This window comes from Syngnathoides biaculeatus, chromosome 4, assembly GCF_019802595.1.
Source record: "Syngnathoides biaculeatus isolate LvHL_M chromosome 4, ASM1980259v1, whole genome shotgun sequence".
NCBI classification, from domain to species: domain Eukaryota; kingdom Metazoa; phylum Chordata; class Actinopteri; order Syngnathiformes; family Syngnathidae; genus Syngnathoides; species Syngnathoides biaculeatus.
Genome location: NC_084643.1, coordinates 4,305,063 through 4,316,378, shown reverse-complemented (window position 1 = coordinate 4,316,378; position 11,316 = coordinate 4,305,063). Strand labels below are relative to the sequence as shown.

At 44.1% G+C, this 11,316-nt stretch overlaps 1 long non-coding RNA gene and 1 pseudogene across 1 annotated transcript; one reads left to right on the top strand and one right to left on the bottom strand.

The window, feature by feature from the left end:
* Window positions 1-1,012: 1,012 nt before the first annotated feature.
* Window positions 1,013-3,837, top strand: LOC133499469 (uncharacterized). The gene is made up of 3 exons (XR_009794664.1): window positions 1,013-2,576; window positions 2,738-3,493; window positions 3,563-3,837. It is a non-coding gene; the product is annotated as an uncharacterized LOC133499469 (long non-coding RNA).
* A 7,099-nt stretch (window positions 3,838-10,936) lies between these two features.
* On the bottom strand, window positions 10,937-11,055 carry LOC133500098 (5S ribosomal RNA; annotated as a pseudogene).
* Between the last annotated feature and the right edge of the window lie 261 nt (window positions 11,056-11,316).

The window sequence follows — 11,316 nt, the reverse complement described above, 5'->3', positions numbered from 1 at the left end:
AATCTAAGACCTGAGAGTTGTTAACGAAGTACACCCACAATTGCTTTCTATTAGTCCCCCCCCCCCCAGGAATATAGTGCTTAGGGGAACCAAATGATTGCAGTTACATGATGAACATGATTCTTTTCACTTTTTTTGTACTGTAATTCCTCATTCATCTCTATTTGTTTTTTTTTTTTGGGTGGAGGGGATGGGGTAAGTGCCCCCGATTGAACCTGGGTGATGCCTGACAATAGGAAGAGTTGCTTCATGCGTTGTCGGGCTGTATCTGCACTGGGCATCAGTGCGGCTAAGATCAGCATCCACATGGCTACCATGAGGATGCTCCACCGGTTGCTCGAGCCAACTCATTGGATTTTATTCCATCATCGGACAAACAAGGTGTTAAGTCAACATGAGAAAAGCTACTTAAGTGCTACCATCAGCGGTACCAGATCACTTCACTCCAGCACCAACGAGCTGGTTCAGCTTCAACCAGCAGCGCAAAAAGGTGAGGAACATCATAAATATAATGAGAATCTACATAAGAACTGGAATTAATGCTTATTATTTTGGTTAGTTTTGTACTATTATTCATACTGAGATCTGTTCTTAAGATTTTGCCCCTATAGGTTCACCAATTATGGCCAGAATCACGAAGGTCACCTTGATGCTAGCTTTGTGTGTCTTCATCATGGTCACGATGACGCCTTGTGCCGACATCTACGGGCACTCGGGTAAAAGTCAACAAAGTTGGCGACCATCTGTCATCATCGGGCCCCATTCCAGGCCAGGTGGTGGAGCAATCCAGAGTGACTTGAACAAAAAGGGAGACCAATTTGTGATGAATGATTAAATACAGCACAACAAAGACAACAAGTTTCAAAATAAAAATACAATCTTCTGCAATATAATGGCAACAATTCTGTTCTCCAATGCATGAAAAATAAAAGGATTCCAATAGATCAAACACGTTTAAGCTATTTTTTTTCTTTTGGAAATATAAGCATTAACACTGCAACAGTTTAGTACCTAACACTATTTACATTACGGCGGCACAATGCACAACCGATTAGTGCATTTGCCTCATGGCTCTGAAGACCCACGTTCCAATCTGGCCCCTCCTGTGTGGAATTTGCATTTTCTCCCCGTGCCTGCGTGGCTTTTCTCCAGGTACTCCAGTTTCTTCCACATCCCAATTAATGCACTAATTGATGACTATAAATTTCCCTTAGGTGTGATTGTGAGTATGAATTATTGTATGGTTCTGTCATGATCCTGCCGCTCCAGCCCGGCCGGGCTGTGCGGGGGCCCGCGCGGTTGCGCTGATTGGGAGGCGCACACCTGCGCCTCATGCGGGCTGATTATCCTGTGTATTTATATGACCCCGATGACGACTGGTCGGCGCCAGATCGTTGAGGTTCATGTCCTGTTCGAGCACTCCCGGTTCCCTGATCGACCTACTGTGTGTACCGACCTTCGCCTGTTCTCCGACCAACCCCGTAAGCCCGACTCCTTTGACACATCTGCCTGCTTTGATCGTTCTCCCGTGTACCGACTCCTGCCTGCCCGCTCACCTGCTCTCTTCGCCCGACGTCCCAACTATCGCTGCTGCACCGGACTGCCTGCCCGATCCCCGACCACGGAAAAATAAACTGCCTTGCATTTGGGTTCTACTCCCGTTCCGATAGGCCGTGACGGGTTCTATGTGGCCTGCGATTTGCTGGGCAAATCCATCCATCCATTTTCTTAGCCGCTTATCCTCAAAAGAGTCACGGGGAGTGCTGGAGCATATCCCTGCTCTCAATGAGCCTGAATACACCCTGAGCCGGTTGCCAGCCAATTGCATTGCAAAGTCATTCTCCAAAATATTGGCCTACAAGTGGATACAAAGTCCTAACATTCCTTTTCAAATGCCAGGCTTTTGTAATATTAAAAATAGTAAACCATCATTTCAAAACTTTTTCCACCTCGGTCACCGCTACCCTGTCTAAAATGATTTTTGAAAGAAATCCTTCACAGGTAAAGTAAAAATAAATGGAATAATGTTAGACCACAAATGTGAACAAAACTGGAGCGGTTCCGTCGCCAGATATCCTCCACCCTGGTGTGAGGAACAGAACCAGCCATCAAGATTTTCCACTGAGCTCTATCACGGACTGCTGCAGAGGATGTCAATCCTGGAAACGGAAATCCACCGTCTTGAAGTCTATGTAGAAGTAAATTGACAGTTTGGCAATGAACTCACCCGACCAGTGTCTCAAAATGGTGCACAGAAATGTTATAACAGACAACCATTCAGCTCATCGAAGAGATTGGATGTGGACCGTGGAAACAGTAACGGATCATAGGGCAGTTCTCCCTGGAATTTACTGGGAGTAAAGCCCGAAAATGTGGGGACTTTACTGAGGAATCCAGCCGGCCTGGGTTGCGGGCTGCCTCAATGTCGAGTGAGCGACCGTGGTCAGCTGTCTCTACAAAGGGCAAGAAAAAAAGAACGGGTTTCAAAACACTGAGATCAGATTGACAAATGGATTTGAGACACTTTTACAAGACCCTGGTCAAGAATGCTCATCGCCCACCTCGGCCACTGAAAGGTATGAAAATAAATCTTACAAGGAAAAAATGCAATGTAAGTGGATTTGTTGCTGGTGAGTGTTAATAATGATAGTTTTGGAACTTCAGAAATACAATTTAGCAATCAATAGCTCTATTTTGAGCAAAGTATGAAATCTTTTTTTTTTTTTTTCATGTACAGAGAGCAGAAGTACTGCAATTACCTTGACATAGCGTGACTTGTTTGGACTTCTGCTCTGGGCTAAGATGAGCTCACACATGACCAAACTCCATGATGAACACATCTCAACCGGGTGCTCGATCAAACATATTAAAATTTCGTTAATCATCCCGGAAACATTAAATATGATCCCATCATTGGACAAACAGTTGTTCAGTCGACGTGAGAAGAGGTCATTGGAGTCAGCTGTCAGGGGTGTGACTATGCCTCTGCCGTTGGGGGACGGCTGATCCTGGCAGCAGCTCCTCGCCAGCAAAAGCTTTCAAGTTTCCCATTTAATTAATTTCTTCATGTTTACAGTTACATTTTCCAATTATCGCCCAGAGAGTTCTTAACGAGGATTTATGACAAAATTCATCCATTTAAATCCTTTTATTTTCAGTCAGGCTTACTGGAAGCTGAGCGATGCAACAAGCTTTTTTTTTTTTTTTTTTTTTTTTTCTTGCGTTGTCGGACTGCATCTGCTCTGGGCATCAGTGTGGCTAAGATCAGCACACACTTGGCGACCATGAGGATGCTTCAAGATAAACAAAACTCCACCGGTTGCTTGAGCCAACTCATTGCTATTCCGTTCATCATAAATTTTATTCCATCATCGAACAAACAAGGTGTTAAGTCAACATGAGGAGAGCTACTTAAGTGCTACCATCAGCGGTACCAGATCACTTCACTCAAGCACCAACGAGCTGCTTCAACTTCAACCAGTGGCGCAAAAAGGTGAGCAACATCATAACTATAATGAGAACTGGAATGACTGCTTATCATTTACTTTATTACTTATTACAGGTTCACCAATCATGGCCAGAATCACAAAGGTCACTTTGATGCTAGCCATGTGTGTGCTCATCATGGCTACTATACTGCACTGTGGACAAATCCACAGGGCCTCAGATATAAGTCATCTAAGACCGGGAGGTGTCTTCATCCCGCCCTATTTGCTGCCAGTTTGTCGAGGCGATTGGGGTGACTGGGTGAAAAAGAGATTGTGATGAATGATTAAATACTGCATCATCAGTCATCTAAGACTGGGAGGTGTCTTCATCCCGCCCAATTTGATGCCAGGTTGTAGAGGAATGCATGAAAAAATAAAAGTCTTGTAATAGATCAAACATCTATCCATCAATTTTCTTTTGCCGCTTATCCTCACGAGGGTCGCGGGGACTGCTAGAGCCTATCCCAGCTGTCAACGGGCAGGAGGCGGGGTACAACCTGAACTGATTGCCAGCCGATCGCACGGCACATGGAGACAAACAGCCGCACTCACAATCACACCTACGAGCAATTTAGAGCGTCCAATTCCTGTTGCATGTTTTTGGAATGTGAGAGGAAACCGGAGTGCCCCGAGAAAACCCACACAGGGACGGGGAGAACATGCAAACTCCATACAGGCGGGTCTGGGATTGAATCCGGGACCTCAGAACTGTGAGGCCAACACTTTACCAGCTGATCCACCATATTTGAGCTATTATTTTTCCGTCGGAAACGTAGGAATTACCGATACAACAGTTTTGTACCTAACACGATTTACACTGCGGAAACGGTGGACAACCGATTAACTCATCTGCCTCATGGCTCTGAGGACCCACATTCAAATCCAGCCTCGCCTTTATGGAGTTTCCACATTCTCCCCGTGCCTCCGTGGCTTTTCTCCAGGTACTCCAGTTTCTTCTTACATGCGACATGTATTAGTTGTACACAGAAAATTTTTTTTTTATTGAAGGGCATTTACAGTTTTCCCCGCTACTTTTGCATGCAGTTCAGAAGAAAGAGAGCGCAAAGTTGTGTATCATTTATAACTTTTTATTTTCCCCTTAACATACTCTCTTTGTTGTATGTTATATTTCATCCATCACGTTCTATATTGCTTGAAATGCTGCTGCGCCTCCATCATCGTTAAGCTCGGCGATGGCAGCCTGGCCCAAACACTGCGTTCTGGCGTCTGGTGACCAATCGCACGGCGCTCCGTTGGCCATCAGAACGGCCACGATGAGCAAATACATGGCCAGAGTCACGGCGAGTTTCAGAAGAGTGGACATGTTTAGTCAACCTGGGATAAACACAAGGAAATACATGTAGTATTTTGTTGAATGGTACAACACTGAATTTGAAGACACGAGAAAATAATACAGACCATTTTTGGTCTGCTTAAGGGGATTCACTTTTATAACATCAGTCTCCGCAGGCTTGTGGACTTTAATCCACCCATTCATCCATCCATCTTTGTCATCTGTGTGTGTTGCTGATCTTACCTGTTGAGGGTCTCAGAGCAACTCGTTGGCAAAGTCAAGTGAGCTGTAATCTTCTTGAGACATTCACAAGTGCGTCCCATGTATTTATGTTACCTGGTCTTAGACACTCCGCCCAAGATTATAATAATTATGTTGACAGAGTTGGGTGAACATCAAGGTAAGGTGTGCAAAGGTGCAAATGAAGCCAAGATTTGGATGCGACCTAAAAACAAACGCCAGGGGCTTGAATTGCACATAACATTTCCATAAAACTTTGTACTTGAAAAGAATAGTGTTCTTCATCGACGGATGAATAACCATGAGGATTGGGGGCTGATGTCAGAGCCAAACAGGGAAAAAAACAAACACCACTCCCCAGTCTAGCACGCCACAGCTTTTGAAAGAAGAAACATGTGGGCACGCCAATGATTTAACAAAAAAAGAGGTTTAGGTTCCCAGAAAATGTTTCAATTGTCACTTAAATACACTGACAAATATACAGTACACATCTTGCTGCCATCCGTTTGCCATCATCATGCTGCTGAAACGTTGATCTTGTCACGTTGTTGGCAGAGGTCCACTCCGAAATGAAGGAATCAAGAAATCGGGTTTCACTACATCTGAGTGAGCAATGAAGATTAGGTGAAGAAAAACAGAATATATGTGCGTGAATTTGAGGGGAGGAGGAGGAAGAGTGAGGCTACAGGGAGAAGAGGTAGCGAGAGTGGACGACTTCAAATAATCGGGGTCAACAATACAGAGCAATGGTGAGTGTGGTGAGGAAGTGAAGAAACGGGTCCAGGATGAAGGGCAAAGTTTATAAAACAGTGGTGAGATTTGCCGTAGGTCTGTCAGAAGAATTAGAAGAATTTAAGGCGGAGGTGGGACTGCATCAGGGATCCGCGCCAAGCCCCTTGCTGTTTTGCAGTCGATATAGCAGTAGATACAGGTAGATGAGAGATGGTGTGGGTGAATGACTGCAAATACTCGGGGTCAACAATACAGTGTTGTAAGTGTGGTAAGGAAGTGAAGAAACTGGTCTAAGCCGGGTGGAACAGTTGGCGGAATGTGTCTGGTGTTCTGTGTAACAGAAGAGACTCCGCTCGGATGAAGGGGAAAGTTGATAAAACAGTGGTGAGGCCGGCCATGATGCACAGATTTGAGACGGTGGCGCTGAAGAAACAACAGGAAGCAGAACTGGAGGTGGCAGAAATGAAGATGTTGACGTTTTCGCTAGTAGAAATGAGCTCATGAGAGGGACAGCCAAAGTTTGATATTTTGGAGACAAGGTTAGAGAGAGCAGACTTCGATGGTTTGGACATGTCCAGAGGCGATAGAGTGGGTATACTTGCAGAAGGGTGCTGAGGATGGAGCTGCCAGGCAAAAGAGCGAGAGGAAGACCAAAGAAAAGGTTGATGGATGTGGTGAGGGAGGACATGAGGACAGTGGGTGTTAGAGAGGAGGATGCACGAGATAGACTTAAATGGAAAAAGGTGACACGCAGTCGAAAGGAAAAGTAGAAGACTACATCTGAGTGCTGCTTCACGACATCAAGGGCTCCTGGGTCTATTATGATCAATTTTACTGTTGCGTGCTCATTAGTGATCATCAGCTCGGAAAATCGATGGACGGATGGATGTCATTGATAGAAAACTACTTTGATGTATTTGTAGCTCTGTCATCAATTATCAGTGATTGGGGTTCAGTAGGTCGCTGCATATTTTTCATTTGTTTCATTTTAATTTCACAGTTTTACACTTGTGAGGTGAGATACAGATTCTGTCAGGGAGTCCTGTTGAAGTGGCGCAAATCTCTTTGTTAGTTGGATGCATGTGTTTAGTATTGGCTTGCTCATTTTTTTCCTTTTCCTTTGCCTGGAGTCGCCGTCCACAGGTGTTTATCTCTTGCAGTTGGTGCTGTTCTCCATCTTGTCCACTGTCGTATGTCTTTAGGACTTGCTCCCAATCCTATTCAGGAAGTCTTTTGGGCAGATTTAAGACCATCCGTCCATCTATTATCTCGCAAGGTTGCTGTAGCCAATCCTAGCTGTCATCAGGCAGGAGACGGGGTACACCCTGAACATGCTTTCATCCAATCGCAGGGCACATGGAGACGGACAACATTCGCACTCACAATCACACCTAGGGGCAAGTTAGAGTCTCCATTGAATGCATGTTTTTGGGAAGTAGGAGGCAACCGAAAAGCCATGCAGGAACAGCGAGGACACGCAAACTCCGCAAAGGTGAGGCCGGATTTGAACGTGGGTCCTCAGAGCCACGTGGCAGATGTGTTAGCTGGTTGTGCATTGTGCCGCCGTAATGTAAATAGTGTTTGGTACTTAACTGTTGCAGTGTAAATGCTTACATTTCCAAAAGAAAAAAATAATAGCTCCACCGTGTTTGATCTCTTATAATCCTTTAATATTTCCATGCATTGGAGTACAGGATTGTTTCCAGTAGACTGCAGAATATTGTATTTTTCTTTCTTTTGCAGCTTGTTGTCTTTGTTGTGCTGTATTTAATCACTCATCTCAGAATCTATTTTCTCTTTTTTCCAACCATCGTGACTTGCTCCAAAACCTGTCCCAGATTGGAGCTGGACGAAGTTAGGGTGTCGCCCTCTTGCTTTGCTCAAAGGTGGCAACCAGTGAACATTTACACAGGCCGGTATGGTGGCCATGATGAGCACACACACGGCGAGCATCAAGGTGACCTTCGTGATTCTGGCCATGATTGGTTAATCTGTAAGGGTAAAATTTTATAAACAGAGCTCAGTGTGAATAATAGTTCACAACTAACCAAAATAATAAGCATTCATTCCAGTTCTCATGTAGATTCTCATTATAGTTATGATATTGCTCACCTTTTTGCGCCGCTGGTTGAAGCTGAAGCACCTCGTTGGTGCTGGAGTGAAGTGATCTGGTACCCCTGATGGTAGCACTTAAGTAGTTCTTCTCATGTTGACTTAACACCTTGCTTGTCCGATAATGGAATAAATGTTGTTGTTCCTAGGATGATTAATATAATAGTGATGAGTTGGCTCAAGAAACCGGTGGAGTTTTGTTTATCTTTGAGCATCCTGACAGCGGCCATGTGTGTGCTCAATGCCAAGTGCAGATGAGGCAACCCGTCCTTTTGTCAGGCATGATACAGGTCCAATCAGCTGGTAAGCCATTGTGGGGGTAACTTCCTGTAAGACCCCGGAAGTAGCGGTGAGTCATTTTTTTTTTGTGAGCAGTTTTCATTTCCCGGACCGGTTTGGTTGAACATTTATTGTTTCCTCATCTGAAAGACAAAAAGGAATGAAAGCTGTTTGCATCGCTTCCAGTAAACCTGATTGAAAATAAGGGATTTAAATGGAGGATTTATGGAATTAGCCCTCGTTAAAAACTCTCTGGGCGTAAATGACCTCTTCTCACGTTGACTTCACAATTGTTTGTCCAATGATGGGATCAAATTTAATGTTTCCGGGCTGATTCACGAAATATTCATGTGTTTGGTCAAAAGCACCCGGCTGAGACTTGTTTATCAAGGAGTTGGCTGGTGGTCATGTGTTTGCTCATCTTAGCCCCGAGCAGAAGTCCAAAAACAAGTCGCACTATGTCAAGGTAACTTCAGGAATTCTGATCTCTGTGCATGAAAAATAAAAACGATTTTGTACTTTGCTCAAAATAGAGGTTTTTATTGCTAACTGGTATGCAAAACTAACAATATTAACTAACACTCACTAGCAACAGGTACACTTACACTATACTTTGCTCTCTTCCTTTTTGGCTTTGTGTTTTGACTTTTTTTAACAGCCAGACAACTGTAATGAAATTAACAAGGAATCTTCAAAAGGCGAGAAATGAAACTTAATTTTCGCTTCATTATAGAACGATTACCTTCGTTGATTTGTCTGGTCAGCACATGCTCAATCTCATTAATTAATAAGGTTGTTGGTTAAGTGAAAGTACAGAGCAGAATAACTTAAATTTGGGGTCTGATTTGGATGAAGGCGGCACGGTGACACTGCCGATGGGCTCACACTTCTGAGGACCAGGGTTCAAATCCCTGCTCCACCTGTGTGGAGTTTGCATGTTCTCCCCGTGCCTGCATGGGTTTTTGATATTTTCTGTTGTGTAAATTTTTAATGTGCATGTTTTTGGAATGCACTATGAACACAAAGCGCCAGGGTTTCAAATCCAAAACCTTGGAACTCTGAGACAGACGTGTTCATTGTGACCACAGTGCCTTGCTTCATAACAAAGTTTTTTTTTTTCTAAACGAAGAATGTGAGACATTTCTGATAATTATAGTTATCAGCTACAAAGCATACAATAAAATTGTGGTGCACATTGCTGCCCCCCCCCCGACACACACACGCTCAGGGGACATTAAGTAAACCGCAGTGACCTTGCAGGACAATAAAATGAGACCAGATCCACCAAGTATGCAGGAGCCTGACCATCGATTCTTGTCATGGGTTATGTTATGGAAGACTTTACACCGTATTCTTAGATTTGCACTGCAACTTTGTTCAGGAAAAAAAAGCGTCAAACCAGTTTGATGTTTTTCAATCCTTTAATTCATTTTTTTCACGTAAGTGAAAGGAGAATAGAATTGCCATCACATTGGATTTGAAGATCATTCAAGATCTGTTTTCCTTGTGCGTCCCCGCCCTCTTGGTCTTGGTCTGTGAAATATGCTGACTCTGGCCGGGATAACACCTTTGGTGTTGGTCGAGTGACCGTGGTACCAGATGGCCTCTGCCATGGGCGTCAGTGTGGCTAAAAGTATCATGCACATGACTACTGTCAAGGTGAGCTTCAACAGCCTGCCCATGATTGGTTCTTCTGTCAAAGCAAAACACGTCAAGTACAACACTGGACTCAACTAGTACCACAGGAATGAAACATTGTTGACAGTTCTATCCTTGTGATATTTATGATGTTACTCACACTTTTTTCACTCTGCAGGCTGAAGACGAAGCAACGTCTCGGTGTCCTGAGAGAGAAGTGATGCGCTGTACCAGTGACCGGGACACTTAAATACTGCCTCTCCAGTTGACTCTACACTGTTTGTCCAATGATTCAATTCAATAACTCATTTCCAGGATGATTCATGAAACATTATTTTGTTTGATCTAGCAACTAACTGGCAGAGATAGGTGTGTCTTTCCTCAAATATTTTCTTTTTCTCCTTTGAGATATTGAACAGGGTGGCATGATGGCGAATCTGTAAAGCACTGGCCTCACAGCTCTGAGGACCCGGGTTCAATCCCAGCTCCTCCTGTGTAGAGTTTGCATGTTCTCCCCATTGCCTGCATGGGTTTTCTCCAGGCACTCCGGTTTCTTCCCACGTCCCAAAAACATCCATCATTAATTGGACACTCTAAATTGCCCCTAGGTGTAATTGTGAGTGCGACTGTTGTCTGTCTCTTATGTGCCCTGCGTTTGGCTGGCAACCAGTACAGGGTGTACCCGGCCTCGTGCCCCTAGATAGCTGGGATAGGTCCCAGCATTCCCACGAATCTTGTGAGGATAAGCGGCTAAAAAGATGGATGGATGGATGGATGGATGGATGGATGGATATTGAACAGTTATAGAGGACCACAGCGAAAGAGGGTTTCTATGTTCTTAGTAGCTACCTTTGTCCGAAATTAAATAAAACATACTTTTGTTAATGCAGCATTAAATGACCACACATCACAAGACGGGCTTCTCCATCGTAGGAAATGTTTCAGTTTATTTAAAATTTAAGGAGACCAGCAGCCTCGGGTACAACTATAAACGTAGACTGTATAATTGACCTTGTTAGTAGTTCTTTTTTCAGCTTGTCCAGTTAGGGGTCGCCACAGCGCATCATCTTAGATGCACGCAATATTTGTGTGGCACAGCTTTACGCCGGATGCCCTTCCTGACGCAACCCCACTGCATTTAGCCAGAGAGAGTGTCTTACAGGACCTGGTATTCCCAGGTGGTCTCACATCAAAGTACTAACCAGGGCCAAACCCACTTAGCTTCTGAGCTCTGACAGGATCAGGTGTTCTCAGGTTAGCATGGCCGCAAGCTGAATAATTTACCTTGTTAATTAAGGTTAATGTTTTCAGGCTTCATAAAACAAAACGTTCTCAATTAACTAAACACTTTTTGTCTGATTTGTTTAAACTCTCAGTAGTAGATTAGAAGAATGACCTGCAGGTGCAAAAAAAAAAAAAAAAAACACCCTTCACTCTCTTGCTCTATCTTGTGCCTCTAACTTTATTTGCAAGAAATCAGCATGCCCGAGGACAAGTGACCGGAGACAGAAAAGTGACTGATGATGTTTTAGT